Source organism: Dermacentor albipictus, chromosome 4 (genome assembly GCF_038994185.2).
Source record: "Dermacentor albipictus isolate Rhodes 1998 colony chromosome 4, USDA_Dalb.pri_finalv2, whole genome shotgun sequence".
NCBI classification, from domain to species: domain Eukaryota; kingdom Metazoa; phylum Arthropoda; class Arachnida; order Ixodida; family Ixodidae; genus Dermacentor; species Dermacentor albipictus.
In genome coordinates this window covers 160,870,402-160,892,260 of record NC_091824.1, presented here as the reverse complement: position 1 = coordinate 160,892,260, position 21,859 = coordinate 160,870,402, and the positions used below count along the sequence as shown (strand labels likewise).

At 41.5% G+C, this 21,859-nt stretch overlaps 1 protein-coding gene and 1 long non-coding RNA gene across 10 annotated transcripts in view; one reads left to right on the top strand and one right to left on the bottom strand.

Moving 5' to 3' along the window:
- Nucleotides 1–21,859, top strand: part of LOC135899990 (neprilysin-1-like) — a 702,442-nt gene that overhangs the window by 398,242 nt on the left and 282,341 nt on the right. The gene's annotated exons all lie outside the window — the stretch shown is intronic.
- LOC135899992 (uncharacterized) lies at nucleotides 3,182–5,244 on the bottom strand. Its single transcript, XR_010563764.1, has 3 exons — nucleotides 4,893–5,244; nucleotides 4,558–4,594; nucleotides 3,182–3,527 (listed from the first exon to the last, which is right to left on the bottom strand). It is a non-coding gene; the product is annotated as an uncharacterized lncRNA (long non-coding RNA).

Here is a 21,859-nt window from a genome sequence, read left to right as displayed (position 1 = left end):
ATTTTTAGAACAGAGCTTGTATGCATAGGGATAGTGTAGGTGGCTATATATATATTAAGCTGGTCCATCATACATGTGTGTTGTCCCCAGCGGTGTGACCACCGGGGTTGAAGGCGACGACCATCCCCTTCTGCCTAACCACAACAGGGGTAGAGGGTGGTGGGAGAAGAGGTGGTGGTGATAACTTTATTGCACACAGGGGCGTTGCGGACACGCAGGTCCTTGGGCCCCCGCACGGCCCCACTGCACTCAAACGTCCATGTCCCGGAGGCTCATGACGCTTGCAGCCCGGCCTGTGGCGATGGCTTGCTTGGCCGGGTCCTCGGAGCGCAGTAGGGTCTCCCAAGCCTCCCAAGTAGGTTCTTCCCGAGCGCGCTACCACAGCATATAAAATTTCAGACGCACGACAGCTTTCGCTTGACAATGCATGCGTGTAAATGTGCTCACTCCCTTCCACTCGGTTATGCGAGTGCACGCACCCATTTCATAAGCAGGGAAAGTCCGACCAATTACCAGATCGACCGCCGACCACCACAAAATAGACGAAACAGCCAATGAAAGTTCTTCACCTTAAAAGCAACGAATTACTAAGCATGAAAATCATTAGCAATTACCGGTGTATAAGGAACATTGTCCGTCGATATATGTGGGGCATTCGAGGAGTGCTGTTGGTACAGGCACAGGAAAATCCAGGCTTTGCGAGTAAGCTTTGAAAAAACGTGTATGCTTTGCAGCACTTATATACACAGAAATTGGAAACCCGCTGTATATTACACATCGCATACGCGTTCTGCATGCGATGTGTTAAATTTAGGATTTCGTTTATATCAAATGTAAACATTGAAGTAGCTCATGCCTTTCATCTTTCAAGATTCTGCTACCTTCGTTAAAAAAAAGTAAATTGGTGTATGACTGCTTGATGCGTCATAGAACTACGCGGTAATAAAAGGGCCAGTAATGCGCTTGTTATATTCAGTGAAGTATACCAGCTGTATTGTGTAAAGAAGGCTAGGACATCTAGTGAATCCTATGTTTGTGGTGTGTCGCGAAGACGGTGCCTAATGCTCCTCCGTGTCCCTATGAGCCTACTTGTGTATTTTTTTTCTGTTTTGTTCATTGCATAAATGTGCAGCCTATCAATCTCACCACATAGCCGCCAACATTGTATATATGCTAACGGTCGCTTACATCAGATGCCGCTCTCTGATACGCACCATCTGAGTACGTCTGTTTTAAAAGAAATAGCTTTCGTTTTTGGACATACACCCCCTCACCAATACTCTCCTCACAAACATCATACATCATCTTCGTCCTCCCGGCATCACTGTCGATGAGAGCACCCACGGGAATTTTCGTTAAAGAATGGCTAGTGCGTCAACATCAACATTGCATGAAAGCAAATTTTCCATAGTTTGAAAATAAAAACGAATGTACGTGCCACATTGATTCCTAGAGCATTTATTTACCCGCTTTATACAGCTGCGCCTAACCTAGACTGCAACGTGTTCATTGTATTTGCTTCATTCTTAGCTATACAGTATAACTAAAGAAATATTAGGGCAACTTCGTTGCACAATACTCAGACGAGCGAAACATCAGTAAGCATAGGCAAATTGTACTTAAACAAAGTCAGCAGCACACGAAAGACTTCTTTTTTATTTATTTGTTTCCACAAGCAAGGAGGTACATGGTTGTGGCGGAAAAACAAGGGGAAAAAGGCTGCGGAGAAGCAGCTTGACTGGCCCCAAGTTCCGTTTACAATGGCAGCAGCAGGGCAGGTGGTAAACGTTAAGGGGAAAAAAGATGGTTCTTAGATGGTTTTCGCCTTAAGCTATTAGTGAGGATCTTGTCTACGGTGCGTTATCGTGGACGCAGACCTTGCGAGGAAGACGCAAAGCACTAAGCTAGCCTTAGTGGCTTGCCGCGAAGCTTGAATAAAATCCTTCCAAAGCAATTTACCGCTCGAGTTCACTTCCACTCAGCTACACTGAATCCAGGTTTCTAATCTATGCAAAGACACTCGAGTTCCCCTCTCTTTGGTGCTCAGAAACCTGGAAAAGTGTTTGAAAATTTGCATATTTGCTGCGTGCAATTGGAGGAGGTACGGGAAAACGCTCTTTGCGCAAATGCTTGGACGCCTCCGCGCCAATGATGTGCACATATTGTATTGCATAAACTATTTGGAGGAGTAGGCTGCTATCCTCCACTCACTCTCTTCCACCCCTCACCTCTTCATGAACTTCTTATACGGTACTCTTTTGTGACGTACCTGTGCTCTCTTAATAGTGGGATATAATTCAAGAGGTATTTTGTTCGTACACGGTACACCTTAAAGAAGTCCACGCTTCTCTAAGCGTGCGTTTGCACGCTTAATCTAAGCGTGATATCTCATATTTCTCCGCGCTTACCGATCACGCCTGCTAAGAGTGATCAGCAGTCCCCTCTTCACGCTAGCACGTGTGATAAGAACCCCTGTTCTCGCGGTTATTATGGCATTACGAATCTCCACACTTAGAGAGGCTGCCCTAGGGAGCAAGGGGATGAGGTGAGGAGCATGCCCCATCCCTCCTCGCCCCTTTTCTACATGCGTTGAATCTACGAAGACACTCTGGCCCTTGCCGGTTTGGGCACTTGGGCCGCTTCTCTGAAGCGACATTCGCTCACCAAGCGTTTCGCAGTCCTCTTTAACTTCTGCTTCGCCGGCGCAGACTGGGGCGGACCAAGACGCTATCACAGTGGCAGCATGCCGGCGAAGTAGAAGCTGTGTATACCGCAGTGAGATGGCGCAAGACACTCCCGCCGGTGACACTGAAACTTATCCACTAAGAAGGGGCTTTCGTAAGCCCTGGCATATTTCAACGACGCCAAAGAATGCCAAACGTAAACAAGACGTATCTCCTTGCATCGTGCTCTGCGGCACCCGCGTTCGAAGATAACAAGCCATGTGCAGGATAGGGACGTCAAGACGGAATTTCCTGCATTAAAATAATCAATCTATTGCACTCTTTCTCCAATTGTTGGACCGAAATACCTAACCAAATTCTTTTTCACTGGCTGCATTCTCTAAGAAAGGCGAATTTTTTATGCAGCAAAAGATATGACACACATATTTCTTCCTGGATTAAATCTTTTATTGATAATATTGTTTCCCAGGAAATGTGATACAATGAAACGCTGATGTTTAAAAACAAAACTTAGAGTTAAAGCATTTTGAGATCGCTGAGAGAGCGTAAGTATTCATATGAGCTTGATTTAAATGAGCAATGCAGTGAACAAATCCTTTAATCTTGTTTGCGCCCATGATATTTCTTTACTTGTTCTTGGCTTTGTAGTTGTTTGCACAAAAACTGGTCTTACACTGCCAGATAAGTTATATATTACATACAATAAAGGCATAGGCACATCACTAGCGCCTCTTCTAGGGATGTGTCGTCATTTGTCTCAATGATTTCCTCCTCACAGCCACAGATGAGGAGCCTTGATTGCCTCCCGACAATGCAAGGTTTTATAAGGCCACTTCGCGCTACCTGAAAAAAGAGTATCTCTTAATACCTAAAGTATGATACCTTAGAGTTGAAAACATATTCCTTTTAGACAAAATGTGGTAAGACCACTTGCTTTTTCACTGCTTCAACACTGATTGCACTACTTCTGAAATGTCTCCTATTGAGTACTCCTGAAATGCTGCAGTTCAGAAGTTTTTAGAAATAAGCGATATGGAAAAGAGGGTCAACTCACCGCAGTATTGAGGGCATGTGTTGCAAGCATGGGTCACAACCACGCTTCTAAATAACGTATGAAGGCTCAGAAAATATCAGTACTTTAGATATGATCAGAAGGAACTTTTTCAATGTTTGTTCATTTTCATCGATCCTACCTCCAAGTCATAGTTTGCTTTCAAATGTAACATAAAAAACAAGGGAACACAGTGCAAAACATATTTCAGTAAGAGACGTAGCTGTAATTGATTTTATTTCATCATGCTCTCAATAAATATAAAATTGCAAAACTCGAGCGCAACTGGCAACGCATTCGATGAAAGCTTTTAATACCTAGTCAAAAATTAGCAAGAAAACTGTAGTTACGCCTGATTGCCAGCCCAATTGAAATGGAAAATTGACAAATTTTGACAATTTTGACTTATCAAATGTGAACTCTCACTGCGGGTATAGATGGGTTTGCAGCTGGAAATGAAGATCTGCGAGGGGCAGAGTATATTCATGTTCATTGAACATAGTCCCACTTCCTCCCTTTAAAACCCAAAATGTAAAATATGTGGAGCTATGCTAGATAGATATCCTAATTCAGAGTGCAATTTAGGTTGCAAATCAAGTACCACATGTGGTTGCAACCTCGCATGCGGCGCTTCTTAGATGCACGTTACTGTCAGTCGACAGATAGCTGACAAAATTACAAATCTTTATTTTATTGGCAGCGGTTTGCTATGAGAGGCATCCGCGACAACTACGCAGCGTACACGGCATACCACATTGATGCGCCTCCAACACAGATCTAAATCATGAGAAGAAGTGGCAACTCAAAGCTCACCACCCTTACCCGAGGCGAAATGGCAGCAGGCAGAGACAACGGTGAGCTGGCGAATATAACATAAAAACAAATGAATTCTGGGAACTTGGTACTTCAGCACAATAAACTGAACAATTCAGAGGAATTCAACACTCCGGCTTTCAAGCTTCTTAAAAAAGCACGAGGCTGACCCCTCCATGTTTAGATCAAGACTGCTGCTCACGTAAATGGTTCTCACTTTCCAATAAGTGCACCACTACGTCATGTTCTACACAACACATCATACAAGCACATACCGCAAATCATTTTAGAAATACGCGGTTAGCCGCCATTTAATAAAAGCGAATCACAACTAATGTTCTTACCTATATATTTCAATCATCCATGAATGGCAGGAGAAGGACCGCAACATATCCATTATCCATAGAGAAATGCTGCCCTGGAGTGGTCAGGCTGCGGTGTATTTTTTCTCGTAAGCTCTTATACACTCGGCACAGTGCACAACGTATGCATGCACCATCTGCATTGTACACCATGAATGTTTGTAGAAGGGAACATCACGATGCACACCAAGTCTTACCACTAGACCGGAGGCTGATGTACTGCAACGAACGAACGTAGATCATGGCAGTCCGTCGGAAAAATTGACACCAAAAATGGCCGACCGTAGCCTTCAAAACACCACGGTCTCCTTCAACCTCCCCAAGGAAAGTTTCGTATTCCCCGCAGGGCAGTGAGAAGGCGCAGAGCGTTGTTCTCGCACGCTCGGCGCAGATGGTGTGATGTATCATGGATCCCCTATTCAGATTTGCGTGATGAAAAGCTCCCGCGCGAGCGCTCCGAGGGAGGTTTAGCATGTGATTTGCGTTTCTCACGAGTGCGCGGCTTGCTCACACTCGCACAAAACCGAACCATGGCACGCGGTCTTGTCCTCACGCTTATATGAAGGAATGTGACGCATATCTTCGGTCCCGTGTTGCTTGAGACGTCATCCACGCATCATTTACAAGCGCGTCCACGCCTAAACTTGCAGTTTAGCGTGAGATTAAGCATGGAATTCTTTAGAGCGTATTCTTCGTTCGCTGCGTGCGCCTTGGTTAACACCATGTCAATCAACAAGATGGCCTGTAGTTTGGTCTTACGAACAATTTTAGTGTAAGGGTTCTATTGTAGTTGTGGGTTTTGGTTCTTATTGTCAATTCTGACTGTATACCCGAAATTTATATAGAAACGAAGCGTAATAACTGAGTCAAATAGCATACTCTGTCGTGTTATTGTTGCTATATTGCACTCCTTACACTGAGAATATGGCTATAAGGTATTAGAAGAATGCAACGCTGAACTATTAAGATGGAACAAATAACACTGAACTACCTTTCGCTGCAAGAAAATTGGAGTAAATATAATTCTGGGGATTTATGTACAAAAACCAGAGTCTGATCATGAGGCACGCCGTAGTGGAATATTCCGGATGAGCTTAGAGCACGTGGGGTTTTGTAATGCGCACCTAGATATAAGTACGCAAGCTTTTCTCTCTCCTCAAAATACGTGCGCCTTCACCGGAGTCGAACCTGTGACCTGGACTTAAGCATCGCAACCCTATAGCTATTAAGCTACAGCGGTGAGTTTGCGGTGCTGTCGTGCACTCCGAATACACGACTTTGGTGTGCCTCAGCTCTGCTGTTTTATTTCTTATTCTTATGCTAATAGACTGCGTAGCCAAAACTTTCATTGGAACGAAATGTATCAACTAAAGCAATCCTAAAAGGTATCGTCTGCCTCTTTATGGGTCATGTTCTTTTATTCCTTACATTGCCCCGAAGGCGAACGTACAACGAATGAAATTGTGAACCATTACGTTGAAATGACATTCAGCTCCTGTTCCATGCAGTTAGTACGTGGTAGCTAGCGGAAAAAGCCACGGAAATCGATACACAGCACTGATTGTAAGAAGGCTCCCAATAACACCTTCTCAAGTGCCCACGGCACGATACTGCGAGGTGAATAAATGGCGTTAGACCATCAACCGGTAACCCTGAAAATGACCATACTTATTTCATTGCCAACAAAGGAGCTACAAACAATAGCACCTTTGTCTTTAAGAACGGTTTTGTAGCATACAAAAATCTTACTCAAAGGAATTGTTGGTGCATGCACTCACTATTCAAATTATTTAAATATTACTGTGATTGCACGTGTATTTCATATAGTAATTTCTGACAAACAGCTCTTTAGCTATCCGTTCTGTTTTGTAGCTATGTACAGATGATGTCAGCATCTCTTCTACAAAGCTGTAAAGTTTTGTGTACACGTGTGTTCAGACTTTTTTTTGTTTACTTGTATTTGTTTACGAAATTGTGTCTGTCTGCGAGCGCTTTTGTTCCCTCTTCGACGCCATCCATTACTTCTGGTCTAAACTACTGAAATGTGAGTGAAATTTAGCTGTCACTAGTATTTTCCCCTGATTTACTGAGATTTTAATTTTGCTTTAGCTGCGAAGAGGAGTACGGGTGTCACTAAGGGTTCCGAAGTTCTTATATGCATATTAATTTTAAAAAATGGAAAAGAAGCACCCTGCGAATTGCACTAGGCATTTCAAACGCCACAACTTGTGAAATCTGGGAGCCCCGCAGGTTCGGCTCTCAGTGGAGCTGGTAGAAGGTAGCTAACTCAGCCTGTCAGCTTATTGTCTCCCCACGTTTAACTTTTATAGTCGTTTCTTCTGGCAGATTTTTGGTGTACTAACAAAACAGCCGTTTGCCGCATTGGTACTACTGCAGTGCATGTTACATACCACAACAGTCAACATTTCTCAACGTTATCTCCATGCTTCCATTCTCTATGGTCTCTCGCGCTCCCTTCTAACAGCATGCTATTCTGCGACTATTTGAGAATTAAGCTACTTCGTGTCCTTCTGAGTATGTGCTACTGTATTGCTGTGTTACTACTGCGTTACTGTGTTGCTACTTCGTGTCCTCCTGAGTAGGAGTATGTGCTATTTATATTAATATAAGTATATCATGAATGGTAGGTATTTCATACATAATTGCACATGTAAGCCTACAATCATACTTGGATGCTGATTTAGGCTAATGGTGCATTTACTACTGCTTTAATTTGGTTCGTTTCCTTGTATTCCTCTGTCACTAATGTGTTGTGGGAGAGAATCTGGAGAGACATTTGTTTTACGTGATTAGTGGATGCCCAAGAAACTGGCCATTTCTTTTTTTACTGAGGACTTCCGCTTCAGAGAGAAGCCACGTGCACTTTGCTCATTTTCTTTATTCTTCTAAAGTTGGGCAGACAGACAGACAGACAGGCAATGAACTTTATTTGATCCTGAGGAGATTCAGCGGGGGCCCCGAGCTGGGCAAGTTAAAAATTTTTAAATTACCTCAGGACATAATGTCTGAATGCATCTTAATGCGATGGATTTCGCTTAGCACCGCTGCAGAGCGCTCTGGTAACCTTGAGTGTTTCAGTTTCACCGAGCTGAGAGTTTCAGTTCCTTTTACATGGGAAAATTTTCGCGATGTTCGAACCAAGTCAATGAGCGATTGCTTATGGGATCCCTGGGTGTGCACGCAGTGTCATGAATATACAAAAGCATGGGCGCACGTCTCCTGAAACAACTTGGTTAACAAAAAGAGGACGAGAGGCAGAAAAGTTCTAGAAATTTGTTGAATCAGAAAAACCATTAAAGGAAAAATATGCTTTCGTTACCTTTTCTTTATCAGCACATTTGTTTTTTAGTGTGTAACTTCTTTACTTTCTCCTCTTCGTAAGTAGGTATCTTTTCATCGACACTCGTTGAGGCGTGTAAGAGATAATGAACAAATAGGAGGTAAATTAAACAGCGAAATACAGTTACGACTTTCTATCAGATTTCCATGCTTCGCAATGCGCACGAGTCTGAAGTGCCTTGAGATTCGACGAAGTAGAAGTTTGTCTTCTATATCTTACAGTTGAACGGATCATATCAAACGAAAAGGCACTAAATATGTGCTTGTAAAGGGAATATATTTCAAGGCTGCATCAACGAAAATAAAGAAAACGACCTCATATGAACTACTTTTGATCTTTTTCGAGCTTAAATCTACTTGAGAGTATAAGGAATTGCAACCCAAAGCGGCACCCCTCCCCCCCTTCCCTCGGCCAACACTTTGTCATTGGCATAACTTCGATCGCCCACATTTGAGATTTCTTCCGAGATCTCTAAATTTACACTTTTTAAACATTTTATTTGTTAAACCTTTATATAGGATAGCTCGTATAGACGTGACCATGGCTGGGCTGGCTCTAGCTGCCCAGCCGTTGCGATATAATTATTGCAATTATTGCGATATCATTTATCCAGCGATCGTCGTGATGCTTCAAATAACGTGAAAGGGCGAGTAGAGTGAGCGGCCCGCGCATAGTACGCTGCGGGTGCAGGCATGCGATGATGAGCCGATAATCGAGATGTAAATGCTCGAGAAAAAAGGAAAAGGAAAGCAGAGAATTCTGAAAAATAAAAAGAGTTCTTTCTTGCATTTGTTTCTTGCGGTATAAAATACCGAAAAAAGAAACATTGGAATTTATACAGGCAACTGGAACGCCTCGATGCGAAAGTTATGTTGGATTCAGTTTGTGAACATAAACATTCAGGCGACTCGTTCAATTTATGTAACAATTTGGATGATGATGGTGTGCTGCATTTTGATTGGTTGTTGCTGTGAAAGGCGACCTTCACTTCAGCCTGATATGGAAGGACAAAAAAGTCGATTTTTCAGAAACAGGCAACGACAGGGAGGACAATGCTACTAAACCTTTTATTGGCAATGGTCTAGAAAAACTGCTTTCAAAGCTTCTCAGGTACCTTGTTACCCAGCCCATGGACGTCTCGATCATTGCGTCAAACACAATTTCCTTTTCAACCCAGTGCTAGAGTGTACTTGAGCTGAGAAAGTGTCAGTTCTGTCGGTTACTATGAGCTTGCGTTTCTTGGTGCCAAATTAGGAGCCTCACCTTTTGTTAGTTCCATCTGAGTTATGACTATGGTGGCACAAAAGCGCAACCCTTCCCTCCCTTTTCTGCATTTGTAGATACTATTCCGCCAATAGTTCTTCGCGAAACAAGAGCTTGGCTTGGCTTCCTGTCTCTGTCACGCATTTTCGTCGTGTGTCAGTCTGAGACATTGTTTACGAATGCCAATAGACGTTTGTGTGGATTATCGTGTTATAGTTGTGAATAGTGTTATTACAACACAACACGTGTTGGCGGTATCGCCATGTTTGTCGATTTATCACTGTTCTGCTTTATTTCATAATATTTTAGCATCCCTGTCAATAGACCCTTCACGACCTATCATTTAGCAACTTGAATTGCCTGTCGGTTAATAATTTTCACATATGATACACGCGCTTTGTTTTGAGGAGACTCGCCTGACAGCTTCAAAACTTTGGCACCTCCGGATATAATGAGCCTCATTATTGCGCTTATGGTGTGCACAAATTGTGAATGAAAATTATTTGAATTTGAAAGCCCCCACAGAAATTTATTGTCATGGGCTCTCAACTTTAGTTCAAGCCGTTATGTTGCGATCTTTAAATGTGGCGGGTTGTGCTCTCCCTATATCTTCTTTCTGTCTCTCTCTTCATCCCCATACCCCTTCCCCAAGTGAAGGGTAACAAACTGGACGTGTGCCTGGTTGCCTCCCTGCCTTTCCTGTCCTCTATTTCTCTCTATCTCTCTCTTCTCTAGACCTAGTTTTCTAAGGTCTCACTTCCAAAAAATAATTTCATTTTACACTGACCAGACTTTACGTCCGGCGGAGAATGTTTATTCTTAAAGGTGCAGCATAAAAAAAATGGATTAGGCAGTCAGAGTGCAATATTTTTAAGAAATAACAAAAATTATTTTTTTTACCATAAGGCGCAGACTTGGTTAGGCTACTCCCACCAGCGAAAAGGTTTTCTCTTTTGACTTTTAATTAGCTTTGTTAAGGAAAATAAGTCGGAAATCAAATCGCTCTCGTTAAATAAATCACCAATTCATTAAACAAGTGAATTTTGCCGAGTTTTTCTGAAGTTACAGGTCTGTGGGCTTCATATGATTATTACTTGTCTAATGATGGAGCCTATCTGTTCCCTTAGTTCTGCTTGTGAAATGATGAGGGTTTAGCATTGAGCATACTGTACGAAGATATCTGGATTTTATAGTGCTGTATTCTATTTGTTCGCTCTTCATAAAATAATTTGACAGTTTGCCGTCATCATGTACTACGTTTTCTTCATGTAATGTAATGGTCATATTGTTTGAGCCTGAATTACCCAAATTTGATGCACATGATCACACCTCTTTCTTGTGCAACTTCGCTTCATTGATTAGGCAACCTTTTGGTTTGGACTGTGATTGAGCTTCTCTGATAAAACATAACGTAGCTATTCGAAGGAACGTACAATTTCTACGATTTCTCCTTTCTTCTTGCTGCCATCAGATCAGATGTGCTTTATTTGATAAAATGTATCCTTTTGTATGAGGATCGATAACAGCACCATGCTACTTCAGCTTCTTTGCCAGTTATACTAAAGCAGTTTATTCTACGACGAATGCATGCACATGTATACATAATATTAGTTGTTTGACGTAATTTCTATCTTAAAGTGACATCATGAAGACTTTCATGCTTCATGGACATTACTTTTGTGTGCTTTAGTGTTAACCAAATGAATTCAACACGACTAGAGACTGCTGATGCTTCTCCAAGGTCGTCTACCACTCTACATTACGCAATATATGCGTACCTTTGAAACTTAATGGCGAGTTAATAGTTGCCAGTTTCTTTGAATCTGTGCTATTATTGTCAAAGTTTGAATTAGTTCGATTCTTTCTCTAGTTTAAGGTGTAGGACCGTTTAGTGTATACTTTTTGTTTGCATTACCTACGAAATTTAGATAGGAGCCAAACCTCGCGTACTGTCGCAGTTGATATACGAAGAAATACCAAAAGAATGCACTTTTTTGGAATATATCTCTCCCTCAGTACACCGGGGTATGCTTAAGGCAATGCTGGTAAGAAACAAAATTAGAAAGGCGTCACCTCTACTCGCGTCGGATGTGAACATGATCGATGAAACGGGCACTTACACGCTTGGCGTGAAGGCAAACACAGACCATCTTTCGGGAAGCAGCAGAGGATGAGACAGGTGCGCAAAAAGAGCGTTTGCCTCCTGCACTAGCGCCATATCTTATCCTTCGTTTGTTTACCATTGCTTATATTTTCTTTATATATGTAAGTTGGTAGTCACAGGATAATGTTAGGTGGAACAGATAGCTCACTCGTATAATAAATTTGGCCAAGTGATTAGATCAGTCAATGTTGCTAACGCAATAAAGTAGTAAATCTCTGCTCGTAGCATCAAGAACATAACAACAAGAAAACAGCAAAACGCTTAAGTGAAAAACAAGGTGCGGTTGCCATCTAGAATAATCTTTGTAGTGCTTTCTCGTTATGAAGCTTACACTAATCGCGGCCAGAATCGCAGATCAGCCGTAATTCTGGCTTGTGGATTCTTAGTGAAGCCTTCGTCACCCAAGCGCTTGACTAGTATCATTTCAGGCATCACGTGGCGAGAAACCACTGTCTAGCTTTTCTGTCACTGTTTGCTGCAGAAGGTAGTCATTGGCTTCAAGCACTTATATCAGCGCTTTGAACAGGAAGCATTCATTGGCTCAAAACAGTATTGTCGCTTTCCGGTAACTAAAGCTGTATTACCTAATTTCACGACAGCTCGCTTGCCGGCCGTTTTGGTGGTAGGCAATATCACGTTATTTAATGATACATATAATGCACAAACCGACCAGTTAGTTTTGCGGTCATGACGTCCGCTCTGGCACGATCACCTTGGGTAGGTGAGATATAGAAAGGTAGTATTGATGATTGCCGGAAAATAAACGGACAATCTGCCGCGCTACTTCATTGACGTTTCTGTCGCTTTCTAAAAGGTTGAGCATGAGACCGAAGTCTTCCAGCGAAACAAGACAAGGAGAGAAGTAATCACGCTTAAAAACAGGACCAGGGCTGGTCTTATATATTTTTATATGTGATTCTTTTTACCATAGTTTTGTTGGTGCCGAAGACCTTAGTTCTTCATAAGCCAAGAAGCCTTTTTTGCCCACGATTTCTCTCCAGCGTATGTATCGCCTTGTGCCAGATCTATTTTTCTACCAGGTAGAGAGGGGCCTTTGCACACCATGGCAACTTAGTGGCCAAGGCGTTCCACTGGTGGGCTTGGGGTCGCAGGATCGATCCCAGCTTCAGCAGTCGCATTTCGAATGGGTAAATTACCATTGGTGTAGTTAAATTTAGGTGCACCTTCAAGAACACAGACGGTCAAAATAATACGAAATCACCCACTACTGTGTGCCGCATAATCATATCATTTTTTTAAAGGAAGAAAGAGAAGTAGAAAAAGTTTATTTTTTCTTCCATATAAAAAAGAGGGCATTTGCCATGTACACTTACATAATTTAATTTTAGCATGGGCTTAAAAGAAAGGTGCTTCGCTCAAGCTATCTTTGCATTCACGATAAACAGCGTCCCGAAATAGCTCACAAACGTGTGCATGTGTAGCAAACTGCCCACCAGCTGATATCTAACCCAAAGGCAGGCAGGGTGCGGCACGTGACTAGTATAAACGAGAACAAAGGGGGGTTAACCGAGGTGCCCGATTTTTATTAGTCATATCATAAGAAGCCAACAAACGCTGACACCAAGGACAACACAGGGGATATTACTCGCCCGTAATAATTGAAATAAAGAAATGATAAATAGTTGAAATGAAACTGGACGAAAAAACAACTTGCCGCAGGTGGATAACAGTCCCACAACCTTCTCATATGTGCGATGGTGTGGCGTGACTGCCTGACGTTACTACTATGTTATTCATGTTTGGTGTTTGATGTACTGTACTGCAGCACTCGATTACAATCGATTACAGCCTGTGTCAGGCTGAATCAAACCGCTTACGTAGTTGCGTTATTCCATGTTTGGATGACATTACATGTACTTAGTAAGCAACTTTTACTGAAAATTCTCGCAAAAGTCGGTTTGGGATTTTTTTCAGAATGTTTTAGTAAAGCGAGGGTTGAAACAGGCACGAGAAAATAGGGCGTCCTGTTTGCCTGAATGCTTTGGACATCGGCTGAAAGTTTCTTAGATACTTTAATACCTTTATCAGCTAACTCTTTATATTACATACTTAAAAAATTATGGGGTTTTACGTGCCAAAACCACTTTCTGATTATGAGGCACGATATTACATACTTGCTGAAATGATTATATTATTGTAAACTAGTTGGCTAAATATAGTTCACTTGTTTATTATATTGTCTTTCTGTAACATGCTCGAAGCAATAGCATTGATAGGAAAATATCAACAAAATTCTGCTCGTCTTCTTTTTCTCAAAGGGATATCTTGAACTGATCTGTTCATAATTATTCTATGCTCTCCTCCTGGTGCAGTAAATTGATAAGAAAACAGAAAGCCAGATTGCCAAGCCCCTCTGTGGAGCGAATTAAAAACTACAGTCACTGCTGAAAAGATAGCAAGCACTATAGCCATATACATAGTATCTTTCCATAGACCCCACTTTTCTATTTCCACCATTCAGATGACAGGACATGCAATCTGTTTGCTCCAAGATCATGCACGGTAGACATTCTTCGTCTCTCTAGGTCCGCATATTCCTTTATGCTCCATGCAAAAAAAAATTGCTTTTGTCTATTGTTCTAAAATATCGTCTTCTCTTTGGTTCCGACAGCATTTGCCGGCAAAGCACTTGCATTGAGGTAATTGCCGTACTTCAATCACAACAGAAGACATAAATGACAAAGAACATTCGTGACATTTCTAATACCTCCTATATTTTATGTGCTATGTTATTTGAACGGCGAAATTTGTTAACCTAAGGCATTGTTAGTCAACAAAAGTATATAATGAATCCTGTAGCGCCGTGCACGCTGCGGATTTCGTCAACTTTAGTTCCGTAGAAACAGTTGCTTTACCCGCATTTCGGACAATCTTGGTCATTTGTTCTGCTTTTGCTAAGCTTTTTTTCGGCAAAATGTTTCGTTGAGTTATGACAGCGCGACCCGCCGGATCCCTCATATCTGCAGCTGCGTTTGGAGAAGTAGTAGCAGAAAAGTTTTATTGTACAAAATATGACGAGCACCCTTCAGGCTGCTGGTCACTATATAATATTTTATATTATGTTATGCTATTATATTATATTATATTATATTATTTCAAATTATACGGCTCCCGTGGCGTGATCTCTTCAGCTCGTCTGCAGTATGACATCTCTTTGGGAGAAAACGAAAAGTTGTATAAAAAATGTGAGGTGGATCGTAGGCGGAAAAAAATGGTCATGGTAGCTACGTTGTGAGAAGTACAGGGTGTTTCAGTTAACTTCAGCCAAGCTTCCGAAATATGAAAATGCTACGTAGCTGGACAGAACCAAGGTAATCTTGTTTGCCCTCGCTTTGCCGTATGCAGATTCTTACTCTGCCTAATTAGATAATTAGTCTTGATAATTATCAGTTTATCAATTAATACAGCTAGATTAAAATTGTCAATGAGACAATTGTAGACTAACATGGGAAACTCCCGGTATAGCTGTCTGTTGCTCAATACCTGCTACATAAAAGTATGTTTCCCGGCGTGAAAGAAGCCCGCGAATACACGCAAAGTGCCTTAGTAGCCAATCATGGGGCAATTGTGCGTGTATTCGAGGGCTTCTTTCACGCTCGGAAAAACACTTTTATGCTGCTTGTATTAAGCAACAGGAAGCTGCATCGGCAGTTTCTCATGTTGCCCTGCAGTTTTCTCATTGACACTTTAAATCTAGTTAAAATATTTCAGAAGTTGATTAAAGAATGATGACTAATTATCTGATTAAATGGAATACAAAACAAATAATCTGAGTATCTTCAAACGACGGCAGACAACATTACCTTGGTTTGGTCCAGGCATTTGAATATATGAAAGTATGGCTCAGGTTACGTGAAGCACCCTGTATATTTCCAGTATTTACATGGAGGGAAAAAGTAACAGTAGAATATAGCCCGTGGCTGATCCCGTTGTTTTTCTTTCATTGTGCCTCGTCGAATACCGCATTGACGCACGTGCATGCTGGCTGATGTACTTGTTTACGAAGCGTCTGAATAAAGCATAAACAAAGTATTCATTCTAAGCACTTAAGCCACTCTTCAAGTTCTTTTTCTGGCGTTTCTGCAATGCAATATTTGTTTCGCCCTTCAAATTTCATCTTTCAGCAACTTCTTTCACGTGATGCTACAAAAAGCAGACTTCTTTGATTTAGGGCGATGAAAGCATAGTAGATTTTGTAAAAAACAGCACCACTAAAACGATAGTTTGGTGGAACATTTTGGAGCACAATTCGTGTACAGTAAAACACCTTTTTCCATTCCCAGAGTCGGCATCATCCTGCTAAAGCTTGACAGGGTAATGTAAACTGATGAATGGTAGAATAAACCATTTATTTCAAAAGAGAATGGTTCATAAGTCTAAGTAGTGAAAGGGGTGGGGGAGAAAAAGCGAAAGAAAGAACGTTACATCATTAGGCCAATGCCAGCCTCTATTGCAAATTCATACAGGCCCAGGAGACGATCCCCCGTCTCAACCTGCGGATTAATCCACTCGTCCAGTGTTTGTAAAGGTTTTTGATTTCAAACACGAGCAAAGCGTAAATTGAAATGTTTTGAAATATTGTCATATATTCAGTTTAATCAATTTCTAACTAGTAACAATATTTCTGTATTCACTCACTCTTAGTTTCTTTGTGCAGCCACACGAACGCGATCAAGGACAACGCAAAAATAAAGAGCGAAGGACAACTAGGCACTCTCCCGTATTATAACGTCAGTCGTCTCGCCAGGAACGAATCCAGGCTCACGTGCTGGCTATTTCATTTATATCAACTCAAGCACGCTTCGTGCACTAAACGAAATCCGACGAAGGCTTCCGCAGCGTGCGAGTTTCCAAGCTGAGACATAATTCATTGATTTTGTGTAGTTTTAGCTGCTCGAAGAGACATCTAGAGCCATTAAAGACCTGCTTGCAAACGAAAGCGAGAACCTTCTAGAATTTCACTCAGTACAGTTCACTTCTAAGCCCTTTCATAAAGTGTAGGTCTTTCTGTAACATTTCTTTCGGTGGTCTGGGCAAGTTCGGAACCCTGCGGCAGTAAATCGTCATTAGCATTGGGAAAAAAAGAATAACAGAAAAAGAACAATGTACGAGCAAAACCCAACACAGTGCATTTTAGAGAAACCCGTACATTATATTCTGTATTTCTCCTGCATCCAGTTTGCTGTGGTGAACTCTGTTGTATGAGAAAATTAGGCTGCTGTATGTGGAACCTATTTTCCCACATCGAAATTTTTACCTGCGGTACTGTTGAATCCCTCGAGGTGCTTTGGACTTTTTTATACATAGAACTCTGCCGATTGAGTTCACGAGCAAAGCTTCAATTGGCTGATGCACTTCTGCCTAAATAGTCTTAAACTAGTTTTTAAAATAGTTTTAAAATAAAATGCTTTTTCCGGGGAGATGTGCAACCAAAAACTGTGTCCGTTGTGTCGGGCAAAATGAATGGATTCCTGTGTGTCTCGGAGGACCAATTCCTTCAAAACCAATTTGACTTTCTTGTTTTTATCAGGTTCGCCGAGGGTCGCACAAGCCTAGAAACAGAGAGAGGTAGAAGGAAAATATTTTTGAAAGACGTGATTGCTCGCCGCTCGTCTAGAAAACTTTCATTGTAGAGAACAACATTTCCTGCCTACATTAATTTATTCATAAACTTCGTCGGGAGGAATGCATGTGCACTTTTATTTAGTGATGTGAAGGTGCGAAAATTTCAAGTTTGCCATTTTACAACGCCAAATGTTGTTGTATGGCAGTTTCGATTCACGAGGTATAACTACGGCTTTGTTTTCTACTTCAGAAGCGCTTTATGGCAAACGCCCTGCCAATTTCTCTCCAATCTGTAAGAAAGCGGGAGCAGCCACAGCTCAAATTAATAATTAGTGAACAACTTTGACATGAAAAAGGATGTGCATATAAAATTGCGTTTTCTCATCGGACGCTTGTTTTCCTATCGTTTCTGCATGTTACCCAGAAAATCCTTTTCAGGCGTTCAGCCCTTCTGTTTCAATTGGTTCTTTTTCTGCTTGTCAGCGATGCTATTGGTTGAAAGTCATGTCTTATTCGAGGGCAAAGCAAAGCCCTGCATATTATTATATATAGTATTTCATCATTTTGCGCTTAAGGTTTCACCCTGGGAGCAAGCAAGTACTTCACTCCAATTTTGTTGCAATAAAAAATGCAGACATTTCTCTGATTTCACTGCAGGTTCGTGTGGCGTCGCTAAAACTAACAAAAGCAGGCTTTTATTGGAAGTACGCCCTCTGCAGTATAAACTTTTCAAACTAATAATTTGTTCGGTGCGTGTGTAAACAAATGTATTTTATCAAATTATTGAAAGTAGCTTTTCTAATTTCACATGTTTCCAGGGCATATCGATGACTGTTATATTGCTAATGCACCCTAATGTGCATGCTTGTCAAAGTTAACGGTATTGACTATTGCGACAAATCATATAGCTTCTTTCGTCATCTTCGTTCTTAAGTTGCAAAGTCGCAAAGCTCTCACACACCTTTTATGCAGTACCCGTACTATACCAGCATATATTTCCGTATAGGGTATTTTTTTCCCTAATCGTTGTGAAATAATGCTGTTTGCGTCCTCTGTGGATTTAGCTGCAGAGAAAGTGGCATAGGCACACGCCATTGATACCTCACTTTCAAAATGGGCACTTAAAGAGCACGGGAATCGCGTTCAATAGCGCACTCTGAAGAGACAAAAAAAAAGAACCAAGAAAAGGCTTGTGAGGAGCCACACTTAAGTTGAGCTTTGTATTCAAACTTCTATAAGGTAAACATGTGGAAACGCATTCGTGTTATAAAAATACTGACTTTACATAATACTGAACATCTGCCACTGCCATTAGGTACGCTACGTCACCAGCGAACAAAAGTCGAGCCCGAAGAGATGAACCTAAACGGTCTTGGCTAAGTGATTGGCAGCTTAAAGTTTTCTCTTTGCTGCAGTAACCTTGTCAGGTCCTGCTGACGTCTCTTTTGTAAAGACATTGTGGTTGATTCTAAAAGAATTCAGGCGCATTATTTTTGTTTTCCACTGGTATACATTGCCTCCCATACCTTGACACGCCAAGCTCCGAAAGGCATTACAATAAGCTTGGGCTTTCGATGTTGAAAATCTGTGCTAGAGCTAGAAAAAAGATCCACGGTCCATCTGCAAGTATAAACACATCCCCGAAGGACAGCACCGCGAATGTCGCTCGCTTCTCTCTTATCAGCTGGAAGTCTCCTGTCGGAATCGCTTTTCACAGATTTGTTTCGAGTTGTGCTTCTTCTCTCGAGCATCCCACGCATCTCCAGGTTGTGGGACGACTCAAGGGACGCCTCAACGCCCTCGAAACTTTCGACAGTGGCTGCCGACAAGCCTCAAAGGAGAATGCAGCACTCGCAACGGTGACCTGAGACCTACCCCTGAGAAATACAGGTGGTACGCAGCTTCCGAATTTTAATGCTATAATGCTGGCATTGATCGTTTTTCGTGAGTGTCGGTTCTTTCGTGTGGTATGAGAAAACATTTGAAGAGTGCAGGGCTGTTTTTCTTCCTTTCGATTTATATTTGCTTCCTTTCATTTGCTTTCCAACTTTGGTATATCTTTTAGTAGATCTTGTGATAAACTGAAATTCGCTGACCTACGCTTTTCCTCACTGCGGCCACATTTAGATGGGGGCGAAATGCGAGAACACCAGTGTATTTAGATTTAGGCGCATGTTAAAGAACCCCAGGTGGTCAAAATTTCCGGAATCCCCACTATGGCGTGCCTCATGATCAGAAAGTGCTTTTGGCACGTAAAACCCCACATTTCTTTAGACTTCTCGTAGAATGCCAATTTCGATTTTAAATAGGGTGAATACATACAATAGAAATTTCAGCACCTATGCGACATAGATCCGAAATGTTGCTAGCCAAAATCGTCAAGTTGGCTTCCGAACTCGTACGAATTTGTGTGATAAAGCCTCCACTATTAAAGAGCCTGTGAAGTCTGGAACTTTTATACAATACGATGCAGCAAACAGAGTTGCAACAAGGTTACACAGCTTAGGTGGTAGTGCACCTTGTTCATAGCAATACGCTGGTTCGAATGTGTACCGTAGGTAAGCGCGTTGACGCTAACCTACACATCACCTTTGAACTTGGGTGACGAATTGTAGTGTGAAGTTCTTTGTAGAATCAAACAGACTCGTTGTTGAATTTGATCAGACTATAATCTAATATGATCCACTGAGGCACAAAATAAGAAAACGATATTTTAGTCATGTCTTGGCTGCGACACCTACTTCATTACCAAATAATTTACTGCTAATTCTAATAAAGACAAGGCAAAGCTTGGTCGGCAGTGCCCAAAACGGTTAGATAAAGCTCTTTATGTTGTACACAAACGTTGTAGTGAGTCCAAAAGATATTTGTAGGTCCGTGCCCTTCAAGCTCAGATTTTGTCCTTCAGAGACACGTGAGGACTTTTATTTTGGTGAATTCCAGTAGATTGCGCACTTTACTGCACGAAAGCCTGCAAATAATTCAAAGATGGCGCTTTACTCAATATAACGTTCCCTACTCTCATATACTTTTGACTAAATTTACTTTGGAAGTTATGAATATAGCAAGTTTACGATAATTCAACACAAACACTGCTCTAAGGTTTACATGAACACAGCTGTGCGAATTGTGGGTTCTCTTCACAAATAAAGAATTGTATTAAGGGCCATAAGAGCAGTGGTTATTCTGACTGTTTTTTTTTCAGTACTTTCTTTCTGTTACGTAAATAATTTCTGCCTGTGAAGTCTCGGTCTCCTTTGGGATCAATAAAAAAAAATACTGCAGCTTTTCGACGTCGCATGGTTGTTCAGTCCACTGTCCATTTTTTCCCGCTACTTATACTGGGCCAAGATAACTACCTGAACAAAAAGTAAAAAAATGGCTACTAAGATACATCACAAAATAATTTTCTTCGTGTGAACTTATTTTTTTCCTTGATTCTTAATTTTATTTTCCAAGCACACTGCCGACGAGCAAAGTTAGAAAATTTTACTTCATAGCTCATTTGTTTCAGTGCTGGTAACAAATGTGATGTGTTTAATGGCTGCTAGTCATATTTGTCGTTCTTTATTATTATAGCTTCATTCTTGTGAGACCGCAGCACACAGCAATCTAACAAAAGTAATAATTTACTTATTTTTTCTTTATTTTATTATATTTACTCTGACGTAGCATTAAAAGACAGTAATACACCGTTCTCATCCTGATTAAAACGTGACAGAACCATTTTCGCACCAACTGAATATCTACTATATGTAAATATCCATCTGAACAAGGTGTTTGTGACTGTGTATCCATATAATAGATGCCAGAGTCTGGTATTGCGATTTGTTATGGCAAGCTGCGAACAGCATTTTCTGTTCAGATGAGCGGGACGAAGACGTCCTTGGCCACAGAAGGATATAGCTTTTCAAGACATGCCGGCAACTGCCCTGCGCAAGCGCTACCTTTCAGAAAAAAGGAAACTTCGTCACTGTTCACAAGCACAGCGTGATACTTTTAGTGTAGACGAAGCTTTTATTCATAGAAAAAAGAAGTTTGCTGAAAGCATGAGAAAAATACCTGAGCACCCTTTTCCATTCGTAGTAGCACTTCGACATAAGCATTCTTTTTTTTTTTACACCAAAGCCACATTTGAAATAATACGTGCCCAGGCAATCTGTTCAGACAAAACGGTGGCATTGTGTCTTGGCGTTTCGTTCCATTGTTCTCATAATTCTTTCAAACTTTCGCGTTTCATAACGTTCCCAAGCCCGAAAATTGATTGTGAAATCACAACGCATACGACGTTGATGCATTGCCTTTGATGCATTCTCGGCAGTCCTACCATTGCCCCTGCAGCTCTCATCAAAGCTACGGTGCTATTGAATACCCAGTAGCTTCTCTCGCAAGAGCTTAACTCGAAAACGGTATTAATCTCGTATTGTTCAACCGACATAATTTGTGTACACACATTGCTACAGCCGCCCTTTTCACGGCACTTTAGGAAGAAGGTTATGTATGACGCTTATGGATAACAAATTAGGGAGGATGGAAGAACCATGAAAGTGGTTTGAATGAACCCGCAGTCTTCCA